Source organism: Oncorhynchus mykiss, chromosome 4 (genome assembly GCF_057628025.1).
Source record: "Oncorhynchus mykiss isolate SJ-2025 chromosome 4, ASM5762802v1, whole genome shotgun sequence".
NCBI classification, from domain to species: domain Eukaryota; kingdom Metazoa; phylum Chordata; class Actinopteri; order Salmoniformes; family Salmonidae; genus Oncorhynchus; species Oncorhynchus mykiss.
In genome coordinates, this window is record NC_143025.1 from 58,899,574 (window position 1) to 58,914,044 (window position 14,471).

Here is a 14,471-nt window from a genome sequence, read left to right on the forward strand (position 1 = left end):
ACAGGTTATAAACTGAAAATGACTTCGTTAGTTTTAGTACTAGCCCGTCTCATCTCCGCTCCAGTAAAATGGCTGTATGGTTCTCAAGCTTTCCCACATCGTCTCTCCCTATTAAGATAATTTATGAACAGAGCCAAGGTCTGCCTGTGTAGATAAGCATTCTAGCCAGTCTGGCTATAAGTTCATTCATTTCTACCAAGGAACAGACAGTCATTGTTCTAATTCTTCAGAAAATTCATACATATACAGTAATATAATAGTATTCTGATTAGTCAGTCCTGATTGAAATGTATACATAGTTAGTCATTATTGATAAAAATTCCCTTAACACAAACTTAAATCAGTTTTACCACATTTTTACCAGCATGTCACATGTGCAACCTTGGGGAAAAAAATCCTAGACCACCTTTACTCCAAACACAGGCAAATGTTCCAGGATTCATCCAACGGCATTGAGGAATGCACCACCTAAGTCATTGGCTTCATCAATAAGTGCATCGACGACATCGTCCCCACCATGACTGTACATACATATCCCAACCAGAAGCCATGGATTACAGGCTAAATCTGCATCGAGCTAAAGGCTAGAGCTGCCGCTTCAATGAGCGGGAGACTAAACCGGATGCTTAGAAGAGGTCCCGCTATGCCCTCAGACAAATCATCAAACATGCAAAGCGTCTATACAGGGTTAAGATTGAATCCTACTACACCGGCTCTGACGCTCGTCAGATGTGGCAGGGCTTGAAAACTATTTGGACTACAAAGGAAAACCCAGATGCGAACTCCAGTGACATGAGCCTACCAGACAAGCTAAATGCCTTTTATGCTCGCTTCGAGGCAAGCAACACTGAAGCATGCACAAGAGCACCAGCTGTTCTGGATGACTGTGTGATAACACTCTTGATAGCCGATGTGAACAAAACCTTTAAATAGGTCAACATTCACAGCCGCTGGGCCAGACGGATTACCAGGACATGTACTCAAAGCATGCACGGACTAACTGTCAAGTGTCTTCACTGACATTTTCAAACTCTCCCTGACCGAGTCTGTAATACCTACATGTTTCAAGCAGTCCACCATAATCCCTGTGCCCAAGGAAGCGAAGGTAACCTGCCTAAATGATTACCGCCCTGTGGCACTCAAGTCAGTAGCCATTAAGTATTTTGAAAGGCTGGTCATGGCTCACATCAACAGCCTCCTCCTGGACACCCTAGACCCACTCGAATTCGCATACCGCCCCAACAGATCCAGAGATGACGCACTCTCAATCGCACTCCACACTGCCCTTTCTCACCCACAACTGCGTGGCCGAACACAACTCCAACACCAAGTTTGCTGATGACACAACAGTGGTAGGCCTGATCGCCGACAACGATGAGACGGCCTATAGGGAGGGTGTCAGAGAACTGGCAGTGTGGCAAGACAAAGGAGCTGAACAGGCCCCCATAAACATCGACGGGGCTGTAGTGGAAAAGGTTGAGAGCTAAAAGTTCCCAGTGTCCACATCACAAACAAACTATCATGGTCCAAACAACATACCAAGACAGTCGTGAAGAGGACACAACAAAACCTTTTCCCCCTCAGGAGACTGAAAAGATTTGGCATGGGCCCCCAGGTCCTCAAAAGGTTCTACAGCTGCAACATTGAGAGCATCCTGACCGGTTGCATCACCGCCTGGTATGGCAACTGCTCGGCATCTGACCGTAAGGCGCTACAGAGGGCAGTGCGAACGGCCCAGTACATCACTGGGACCAAGCTTCCTGCCATCCAGGACCAATATAATAGGCATTGTCAGAGGAAAGCCCATAAAATTGTCAGGCTCTAGTCACCCAAATGACTGTTTTTCTGCTACGGCACGGCAAACGGTACCGCAGCGCCAAGTCTAGGACCAAAGGGCTCCTCAACAGCTTCTACCCCCAAGCCATTACACTGCTGAACAATTCATAAATATCGCTACTTATTACAATTTACAATACTTATTTACTCAAGACATTTCAGCTTTTAATTTTAAATTAATTTGTCAAAAATTCGAAAAACATAATTCCTCTTTGGTATTATGGGATATTGTGTGTAGGCCAGTGTCAAATCTACATTTACTCAATTTGATATTCAGGTTGTAAGTCAAGTGGTGTGAATACTTGCTGAAGGCACTGCATGTAGCCTTGATCCCAGCTGTTCTAGGTTTCTTCAGAGTAGATTACAGTGTGATGTCAGGCAGTGTGAGACGTGGGGGTGAATCCTAAATTCCACTTGAGTCTAATTTCCACTTGGTCACGCATTGATGTCAATAGGAGACTGTGAAAATTTTACTTGAGTGGAAGTTATGATTCGTCGCTATATCAAGTGTCTGTGCTGTATTAAAAAATCAAATGTCATTTGTCACATGCTTCATAAACAACAGGTGTAGACAAACAGTCCCTGCTTACTTACGGGTCATTTTCCAACAATGGAGTGTTAAATATAAAAAGTATGGAAATAGTGACACGAGTAACAGAAGTGTGTGTGTGTGTGTGTGTGTGTGTGTGTGTGTGTGTGTGTTTGTGTACACTACATGTTCGAACATCTTATTCCAAAATCCTGGGCATTAATGTGGAGTTGGTCCCTCCTTTGCTGCTATAACAACCTCCACTCTACTGGGAAGGCCTTTCACGAGATGTTGGAACAATTCTGACAGGACTTGCTTCCATTCAGCCACAGGAGCATTAGTGAGGTCGGGCACTGATGTTGGCCGATTTATGCCTGGCTCGCAGTTGGCGTTCCAAATCTACCCAATGGTGTTCGATGGTTTAGAGCTCAGGGCTCTGCAGGCCAGTCAAGTTCTCCCACACAAATCTCGACAAGCCATTTCTGTATGGACCTCGCTTTGTGCACAGGGGCATTGACATGCTGAAACAAAAAAGGGCATTCCCCAAACTTTTACTACAAAAACACGTTGGGACGTACAGAATCGTCTAGAATGTCATTGTATGCTGTAGCTTTAAGATTTATTTTCACTGGAACTAAGAGGCCTACCCCAAACCATGAAAAACAGCCCCAGACCAATATTCCTCCTCCACCAAACTTTGCAGTTGGCTATATACATTCGGGAATGTAGGGTTTTCCTGGCATCCGCCAAACAAAGATTAGTTCGTCGGACTGCCAGATGGTGAATCGTGATTTATCTCTCCAGAGAACGCCTTTCCACTGCTCCAGAGTCTAATAGCAGCAAGCTTTACACCACTCCAACTGAGGCTTGGCATTGCACATGGTGATCTTAGGCTTGTGTGCGCTGCTCAGCCATGGAACGCAATTTCATGAAGCTCCCAACGAGCAGTTCTTATGCTGATGTTGCTTCCTGGGGCAGTTTGGAACTCTGTAGTGAGTGTTGCAACCGAGGACAGATGATTTTTACACGCTACTCACTTCAGCACTTGGCGGTCCCGTTCTCTGAGCTTACTTGGTCTGGGCGCTTGACCCTGGTTTCTCCCGTGGGTCGCTTTGGATGGGAGTGTCTGCTACATGACTGTAAGCAATGTAAATTTTGAGCGGCTTGTCTGCAGGTAGATTCTATGTTATATTGTTCATTAAAAACTAGCCTAAACCTGAGCATTATCAAATAGAAACATACAATCCATGTATGTTCACCAAAGTGCCACTTTGTCATATATTGCAGATAGTATGTATCCTATTTGTTTCATTGCTTCAGTTGTTAAATGTAGCCATGTCTGTAATGTGAACAGAAACCAGAATTTGTATGCACTTCACTGTATGCACTCACTGTTTATACGCGGTGTTAAGTAAATGCACAATGTGGATGTGTTATAAATTAGCATACCAATGAACACAATTGGATAGTTGGATTTATTGTTAAACACAGGCTTCATATTCTTCTACCAATTGAGCTTCAAAGTGTATACAGTTTATACGAAGTATGTAAAAAGACAAATTATGTTTCAACAATTTCATTAACTTTTTATTGAGTTAGCCTTTTCCCCCTTTTGATACACAGATTTGGCTTGTGGTCATTGCAACTGTATTATGCAACATGAAGGCAACATTGTGTTCGTGTCAATATACATACAGATTTGCAGTTGTATGTATTGTTTTGCAGTCACACACCCAACCTCTGATCCACGTTACCTAGGCAGTACAAAACATGTTAGTATATTACATGTTTCATGACTGTTGATCTTGCTGCCAGGACCCGCAGTTCATGACATTGAGAGAGTAAGAAAAATGGAGGCAGAGCAATGTTCTCAGTACGATCAGGCTGGACTAATTTAATATAACAGTTGTCTGAATGGCAAGCCAAGAGTGGAATACTGATCAAACAGGAAAGCGGTTGGCTTCCTCGTGTAAACAGTTTTCCGTGCTCAAATCTGTGTATATAACCTCCGTACAAAATATGTAATCTCCCTACTCTTCCTCTATGAAGAAAGCAACTAAAAACGTACAAAAAAGTTGAAAAGAAAGTAACAACAGTGCTCAGCCATTGCAAAGTGAGTGTATAGCTCATACAGGAGAAATCCATTTTGAACTCAATCACTTTTTTGACAGCATTCCTTTTGTTTTAAACATTTTCATACATGTTTGCCCATGGAAGAAGTTGTCAGAAAGTTACTTTTTGGACCTGAATTCCAAAACATTCAGGAGATAAAGGTGCTCAAAGTTGACCCATTTTGCATACCCCACCTTACCATGAGACATCCATGTCTTCATCACTGGAAAATATAAACGATTGAGCTTGATATAATTTAAAAGTTTACAAACAGGGTTGTCAAACTACTTCATAATTTTTTTCAAATACGTGTTTTATATTAAAATGGCGTCATTTTTGACCTTTTACCACCAATTATATAAAAACGCATAAACGTATTTGCGTATGTTGTAGCTGTTTTACATAATCTGAGGTTTTTGTGTTGTGTCCACCATCGGTTGAGACACAACATGCTCTTGAATACAGTGGGTGTCATTTCAATCATAGAAATACAATTAATAGAAAGTCAATATATATATATATATATATATATATATATATATATATATATAAAAAATAAAAAGAGTTCTTAACAGGGCGTGTGTTTTTTTTTCCCTGGCAGAAATCTATCCCTTCAGACCACTGCAATTTATCTGGTACAGCATTTACATTTTAATTGAATTGAAATTGTAACTACTACCACAAAGATGACTGCCAGATCACTCTCTGAATGTCAACTTAAATGGTCATGTCTATTCTATTATCAATATTTCAATCAGTTTCATTTAACATTTAGCAGACACTCTTATACAGAGCTACTTATTAAAGCAGGAATTAGGGTTAAGTGCATTGCTCAAGGCCACTTCAACAGATTTTTCACCAAGTCGGCTCAGGTATTCAAACCAGCGACCTTTTGTTTACTGGCCCAACACTCAACCGCTAGGCTACCCGCCGCCTCTGTGGAGGGTTGAGAGTACAATAAAAAAAAATCTGACATTCCCATTCAAGTCAATATTCTCTGGTGTCTGGACCTCCAACCGTCCTTGTGGTACCATTTGAAAGTTTAAATTAAAATTGCATTTGTCATTTTACATTTATCAGCCAAAATATGACACCCACCCTGTATTCAAGATCATGTTGCGTCTCAACCATTTCCTTTTAAGAAATTATAAATAGTTTGACAAGCCTGTTTGTCTTTTCTAGTGATGAAGACATGGATGTCTCATGGTATGGTAAAGGGGTCAACTTTTGAGAACTTTTATCTCTTGAATGTTTTGGTGTCAAAGTGATTGAATTCAAATGGATGTACCCTACAGCATCAGATAAGCTGCATGGTCTGCAATAGAAACTGTAGTGTATTTACAAGATTAATTTTCCTTGTACACCGTTTTATATACAGTACTAGTCAAAAGTTTGGACACACCTACTCATTCCAGGGTTTTTCTTGATTTTTAAAATATTTTCTACATTTGTAGAATAATAGTGAAGACATCAAACTATGAAATAACACACATGGAATCCTGTAGTAACCAAAAAGGTGTTAAACAAATCTAAATATATTTTAGAGAAATATATTTTATATCTTCAAAGTAGCGACCCTTTGCCTTAATGACAGCTTTGCACGCTCTTGGTATTCTCTCAACCAGCTTCATGAGGTAGTCACCTGGAATGCATTTCAATTAACAGGTGTGCCTTATTAAAAGTGATTTTGTGGCATTTATTTCCTTCTTAATGCGTTTGAGAAAATCAGTTATCTTGTGACAAGGTTGGAGCATGGAGTAGGAGGTGTGATGGTGTGTGGGTGCTTTGCTGGTGACACTGTCAGTGATTTATTTAGAATTCAAGGCACACTTAACCAGCATGGCTACCACAACATTCTGCAGCAATACGCAATCCATCTGGTTGGGCTTAGTGGGACTATCATTTGTTTTTCAACAGGACAATGACCCAACACACCTCCAGGCTGTGTAAGTGCTATTTCACCAAGAAGGAGAGTGATGGAGTACTCCATCAGATAACCTGGCCTCCACAATCACATTACCTCAACCCAATTGAGATGGTTTGGGATGAGTTGGACCGCAGAGTGAAGGAAAATCAGCCAATAAGTGCTCAGCATATGCGGGAACTTCAAGACTGTTGGAAAAGCATTCCAGGTGAAGCTGGTTGAGAGAATTCCAAGAGTGTGCAAAGCTGTCATCAAGGAGAAGGGAGGCTACTTTGAAGAAGCTAAAATATATTTTAAATTGTTTAACACTTTTTTGGTTACTATATGATTTCATATGTGTTATTTCATAGTCTTGATGTCTTCACTATTAACCTACAGTATAGAAAATAGTAAAAAATAAAGAAAAACTCTTGAATGAGTAGGTGAGTCCAACCTTTTGACTGGTACTGTAGAAATGGATCGATTTTCAATCTGCAAACCAAAACATTATGCTGTTGTCAAGTACATTTTATGTTAGCACCCCGACAGTCCTTCTAACCTAGTATCTCTATATTATTTACAGTACAAAATATTTATTCCGCAACACTCTTTTTAAGTCACAACATTTTGTACAAATTATCAGAAGATGAGCCCCAAAAACATTCTGGTTGTGAGAGTACATACGGTAATATTACTTATTATTCCACTTTGTACACATGATAATGAGTTTCATGTATGGTCGCAAAATTCCGGTAACTTTCCCAAAAATCCTGGTTGGAGGATTTTTATTTATTTATTACCAATATGTAATTAGGCAAGTCAGTTAAGAACAAATTCTTATTTTCAATGACAGCCTAGTGGGTTAACTGCCTTGTTCAGGGGCAGAATGACAGATTTTTACCTTGTCAGCTTAGGGATTCGATCTTGCAACCTTTCAGTTACTAGTCCAACACTCTAACTACTAGGCTACCTGCTGCCCTGGATTCTGGATTTCCTGTTAATGGGAATCTTCCAACTGGGAATTCTGAAAACCTGGGGAATTTTAGGAAAGTTTCCAGAATTTTTCAAGCCTAATTCCATGTTACATATGTCAAAGGGTTAAATGTTAACAGTCTGTGGTGGAGAAACATTATTCAGGTTTCTGAATTTTCCTGTCACCTTCACTGTTTTTCTTTAGCTCTATCCTATTTATTGTTGTATGGTTAGAAAACATAGCACTGGTAAACACGTATTTATACACAATAACGTATCACAGTGAAGCCATCAAATTAACTGGACTGTTTTTTATTGATGAGAGGTTGGTCAGTGAGCATTGGACTATTGAGTCGGTAATGTCAGTAATGTAATAATATTCAACACTATTGAAATCTAAAACTCTGGGTCTTCACTACCTGCTGTTTCCAAACTTCAAATGATCTCAGACATAATGGGGGTTCATCTAAAAAAAAGAACTAATCAAAACTCTTAAAGACTGCTAATGAGAAAGAGGGCTTTCTGTGAGTGAGTGAACTCTGCCTCACATGATGTGTGACCTCCAGCTAGACAGCTATAGGAGCATCAGTATGGTTACAGTGTTAAACTGACCAAGGCGCACCTCCAACAACACATAAAACTTCACATAATTCTGCCCTAAAACAATGTACATTTCTCTCAACCAGTGGCATATGGGATTTTTAGGTGAGTGCTGATGCCACCCTGTGATAAGCAGTGCCCACTTTGTCGAAGGCAGGGGCGCAATATATTTTGCTTGTCCACTCCCAGTGCAGGAGCATCTGCAAGAGCCCCATCAGGTCCCGCTTGACCATATAATCTTATTCATTATGATCTAAAAGGCTAAACTGATTCAATATCAGCACTCCTACTCTGAGAAGCTTTATGAATGCACGTCTAGGTGTGCTATGAAGTTCCTTGAGTTGGAGAACATGTGTATCAGCTGAAAATAATTTAGCCCTTTATGGGTTTTTAAATCATGGCATATGGAGAAGCACAGGACCGGTCCCGGCTGTTTTTCAGCCGTAGGCGAGCCCTTACTGCCTTCTATCTGGGAAACAATCAACTAGCACTATCAAATCGATAGACTGGGATAATAATACAAGGTTAAGGGGTAGAATATAGGACAAACGTAAGGTGGATATCCAGACTACACTCCTGAGTTATGAGGCTTGCATAGATGTGCTATAGATGAGGTGAGACACCATTGTTTTGCATCTAGTTACAATTGCCAGTGGCAAGTTGCAACTAGCGTTATAAAGGTACTAGGTATAAGGAAGAAACACATCAAGAGAAAGAAACAATATTACACCATCTGCAAGAGATATACCAGTATATTGTTAATGCTATTTTTGTTATTGCTCTTAAGATGATTACAATATACACAGGCAGTTAGGAAAGCTAAGGCTAGCTTTTTCAAACAGAAAGTTGCATCCTGTAGTACAAACTCAAAAAAGTTCTGGGACACTGTAAAGTCCATGAAGAATAAGAGCACCTCCTCCCAGCTGCCCACTGCACTGAGGCTACGAAACACTGTCACTACCGATAAATCCAAAATAATTGAGAATTTCAATAAGCATTTTTCTATGGCTGGCCATGCTTTCCACCTGGCTACCCCTACCCCGGTCAACAGCCCTGCACTCCCCACAGCAACTCGCTCAAACTCCCCACTTCTCCTTCACCCATATCCAGATAAACGATGTTCTGAAAGAGCTGCAAAATCTGGACCCCTACAAATCAGCCGGGCTAGACAATCTGGACCCTCTCTTTCTAAAATTATCTGATGAAATTATTGCAACCCCTATTACTAGATTGTTCAACCTCTCTTTCGTATTGTCTGAGATTCCCATAGATTGGAAAGCTGCCGCGGTCATCCCCCTCTTCAAAGGGGGAGACACTCTAGACCCAAACTGCTACAGACCTATATCTATTCACCCTGCCTTTCTAAGGTCTTTGAAAGCCAAGCTAATGGATTACCGACCATTTCGAATCTCACCGTACCTTCTCCGGGTGCACCTCAGCCACGCTCAAGGTCCGAAACGATATCATAACTGCCATTGATAAGAGACATTACTGTGCAGCCGTATTTTTACGCTACTGCTACTCTCTGTTCATCATATATGCATAGTCACTTTAACCATACCCACATGTACATACTACCTCAATAAGCCTGACTAACCGATGTCTGTATATAGCCTTGCTACTCTTATTTTCAAATGTCTTTTTACTGTTGTTTTATTTCTTTACTTACCTACACACACACACACATACTTTTTTTCTCTCCGCACTCTATTGGTTAGAGCCTGTAAGTAAGCATTTCACTGTAAGGTCTACACCTGTTGTATTTGGCGCACGTGACAAATAAACTTTGATTTGATTTGATTATTCATCGACCTGGCTAAGGCTTTCGACTCTGTCAATCACAACATTCTTATTGGCAGACTCAACAGACTTGGTTTCTCAAATGATTGCCTTGCTTGGTTCACCAACAACTTATCCAATTGAGTTCAGTATGTCAAATCGGACGGCCTGTTGTCCGGACCTCTGGCAGTCTCTATGGGGATGCCACAGGGTTCAATTCTCAGGCCGACTCTCTTCTCTGTATACGCCAATGATGTCGCCCTCGCTGCTGGTGATTCTTTGATCCACCTCTATGCAGATGACACCATTCTGTATACCTCTGCCCCTTCGTTGGACACTGTGTTAACTAACCTCCAGATGAGCTTCAATGCCGTACAACTCTCCTTCCGTGGCCTCCAACTACTCTTAAATGCAAGTAAAACTAAATGCATGCTCTTCAACCCATCGCAGCCCGCACCTGCCCGCCTGTCCAGCATCACTACTCTGGACGGTTCTGACTTAGAATATGTGGACAACTACAAATACCTAGGTGTCTGGTTAGACTGTAGACTCATCCTTCCAGACTCACATTAAACATCTCCAATCCAAATTGAAATCTAGAATTGGCTTCCTATTTCGCAACAAAGCATCCTTCACTCATGATGCCAAACATACCCTCGTAAAACTGACCATCCTACCGATCCTCGACTTTGGCGATGTCATTTACAAAATAGCCTTCAACACTCTACTCAACAAATTGGATGCAGTCTATCACAGTGTCATCCGTTTTGTCACCAAAGCCCCATATACTACCCACCACTGCGACCTGTATGCTCTCATTGGCTGGCCCTCGCTTCATACTCGTAGCCAAACCCACTGGCTCTAGGTCATCTGCTAGGTGAAGCCCCACCTTTTCTTAGCTCACTGGTCACCATAGCAGCACCCACCCGTGGCACGCGCTCCAGCAGGGATATCTCACTGGTCACATCCAAAGCCAATTCTTCCTTTGGCTGCCTCTCCTTCCAGTTCTCTGCTGCCAATGACTGGAACGAACTACAAAAATCTCTGAAGCTGGAGACTCTTACCCCCCTCACTAGCTTTAAGCACCAGCTGTCAGAGCAGCTCACAGATCACTGCACCTGTACATAGCTCATCTGTAAATAGCCCATCCAATCTACCTCATCCCCATACTGTATTTATTTATTTATCTTGCTCCTTTGCACCCCAGTATCTCAACTTGCACATTCATCTTCTGCACATCCTACCGTTCCAGTGTTTAATTGCTATATTGTAATTAATTTGCCACCATAGCCTATTTATTGCCTTAACTCTCTTATTCTACCTCAATTGCACATGCTGTATATAGATTTTTCTACTGTATTATTGATTGTATGTTTGTTTATTCCATGTGTAATTCTGTGTTGTTGTATGTGTCGAACTGCTTTGTTTTATCTTGGCCAGGTCGCAGTTGCAAATGAGAACTTGTTCTCAACTAGCCTACCTGGTTAAATAAAGGTGAAAAAAATGTATTACCAGATTTCACAAAATATGTCTAATTTTGTAGGTAAAGCTAATTAGCTGGAACTGGAATTGCTAGGGGGCTGTCCCACGTGGGAGAAAATGTAGGGTAAATAGCGCTGCACAGCTTCCAGCAAAGAGTCGCTTTCAAAATAGGGAAGAGGTAAGCCAGTAATTCTGCCTGTAGATTATGCATGTTTGAACTACACATTGACACATTCAGCCTGAAGCGGAAGTTTAAAAAAATACTTACTAGTCATCAAAGTTCTGGAGCATGTCTTTAAGTGATCGATCCAGTCAATCCAATCACATAACCACACCAGCAGATAATGCTTGTCATTTCTGAGGTAAGAAATTCAATTGTAAGTAGAAGACCAAGAAGTGAGAATCTACCCTTGATGTATAGATCTAATAACGATTTATGAATTGTAAGCGTGACTCCCTGGGCATAGATTACTGAGCTCTGCCGGCACACCCCCCTGAATTGACCAGTTTTTGTTCTATTAACTAGCAGGGGCTCCATGCCAAGGGTGACTGACTGGCTATCAGCTTAGCTCTTATCCTGGGCCTTATTGACTCCAGCTTCTTAGGTAAGCTTTATTTTGATCACAGCAACAAAACCCTTTGACTGCTACCTTCAAAACCATAATATTACATTGATGTTTCAGGGGACTGGGGGCAGTGGGTTCGTTGGATTCTTCAGTTTATAAGCTGAGCACCCTTTCTGTGTAGTTTATAAGTGACTGGTTCTGTACACGTTTATTGAACGTATTTACAAATATTATTTACATGTCTTGCAAAAGGTCATGCAAATGTGGTTTATGCCTGGGCTTGCCTTGAAAAAAAATTATAGTGGAAATTAGACATTCGTACATAGAAAATGATATCAGTTGTGATTATGCTTATTCTCAGATCTTCAAAAATCCTCATGGTTTATTATTAGAGCTGACATTATCCGTGTTTGAACGCAAGCCATAATCTATTTTAGATCTCTGTGATGGCTGATAGGCATCAGCAGCATAATCAGCATGTGGTCCAGCTTGTTAGCCTGCTTTTTCTGACAATAGACAAAGCACATCTTGAATAATTGGTGGCCCGCCTCACTTTGATGTCCTGTCTCATCAGAAGCCACTGAAAACTAGAAGTAAAATACAGTATACAGTATATTGCTATCAGCAGCGAATGTTGAGTTGATCTGTTACTAAGTTTATTTCTGGTTGGTTGGTTTGTTGGTTGTATGAATGTGTAGGAAAGATACAGTACCAGTCAAAAGTTTAGACACACCTACTCATTCAAGGGTTTTTCTTTATTTGTACTATTTTCTACATTGTAGAGTAATAGTGAAGACATCAAAACTATGAAATAACACATGAAATCACGTAGTAACCAAAAAAGTGTTAAACAAATCAAAATATATTTTATATTTGAGATTCTTCAATGTAGCCACCCTTTGCCTAAATGACAGCTTTGCACACTCTTGGCATTCTCTCAACCAACTTCATGAGGAATGCTTTTCCAACAATCTTGAAGGAGTTCCCACATATGCTGAGCACTTGTTGGCTGCTTTTCCTTCACTCTGCGGTCTAACTCATCCCAAACCATCTCAATTCTTGGTCAAATAGCCCTTACACAGCCTGGAGGTGTGTTTTGGGTCATTGTCCTGTTGAAAAACAAATGGTAGTCCCACTAAGCGCAAACCAGATGGAATGGTGTATTGCTGCACCCCGACACGTCACAGCTCCTCCTCCATGCTTCACGGTGGGAACCACACATGTGGAGATCATCTGTTCACCTACTTTGCGTCTCACAAAGACACGGCGGTTGGAACCAAAAAGCTCAGATTTAGATTTATCAGACCAAAGGACGAATTTCCACCGGTCTAATGTCCATTGCTCGTGTTTCTTGGACCAAGCAAGTCTCTTCTTCTTATTTATATTTTTTTATTGAACCTTTATTTAACTTATTGTTGTCCTTTTAGTGGTGGTTTCTTTGCAGCAATTCGACCATGAAGGCCTGATTCATACAGTCTCCTCTGAACAGTTGATGTTGAGATGTGTCTATTACTTGAACTCTGTGAAACATTTATTTGGGCTGCAATCTGAGGTGCAGCTAACTCTAATGAACTTATCCTCTACAGCAGAGGTAACTCTGGGTCTTCCTTTCCTATGGCGGTCCTCATGAGAGCCAGTTCCATAATAACGCTTGATGGTTTTTGCAACTGCACTTGAAGAAACTTTAAAAGTTCTTGACATTTTCCAGATTGACTGACCTTCATGTCTTTAAGTAATGATGGACTGTCGTTACTCTTTGCTTATTTGAGCTGTTCTTGCCATAATATGGACTTGGTCTTTTACCAAATAGGGATATCTTCTGTATGCCACCCCAACCATGTCACAACACAACTGACTCAAACACATTAAGAAGGAATTAAATTCCTCAAATTAACATTTAACAAGGCGCACCTGTTAATTGAAATGCATTCCAGGTGCATACCCCATGAAGATGGTTGAGGGAATTCCAAGAGTGTGCAAAGCTGTCATCAAGGCAAAGGGTGGCTATTCAAACATAATATATATTTAGATTTGTTTAACACTTTTTTGGTTACCACATGATTCCATATGTGTTATTTCATAGGTCTGATCTATTCACTATTCTAATAAAAGAAAGAAAGGAAAGCCTTTGAATGAGTAGGTGTGTCCAAACTTTTGACTGGTACTGTATGTTGTTTAGGTGTGTGTTTTTTAAGCCAAACTTAAGGTTTAAAGGACCCATAGTCAGGCACTTAAATCCCTAAACAAAGAAGAGGTAGTTTGAAGCAAATTATTGTATGCATAATGAAAATAATTTTGAGAAAGAATAGTAAAATTGGAAATAGGGGACATGCTGAGGTTATTATTGACAGCTGATGTATTATTTAATCAGAAATATATTAAAATTAAGTGAAGAGTGACACAGTCATATTAAGAGTAAGGAACATAATGTGATGAAAGACTTCTCTCATGGATTCAGTTTGAAGTCCTTGTGTCCTTTAGTCCCCCTGTACTAAATGATTAATGGCTCTGACTATGTTGCTATATTTAGAGGGCCAGGAAGTGGGAATGCCATTGCATCCTGTGATATTTTACTCCTGTTGCTAATTAAGTGAATGTTGTATCTACTGTATCTCACATCATCATCATGAAAGAGCATTAATTCCAGAAAAACTTGTTGACCTCGAAACAAACAAATACACCATCCCATAGC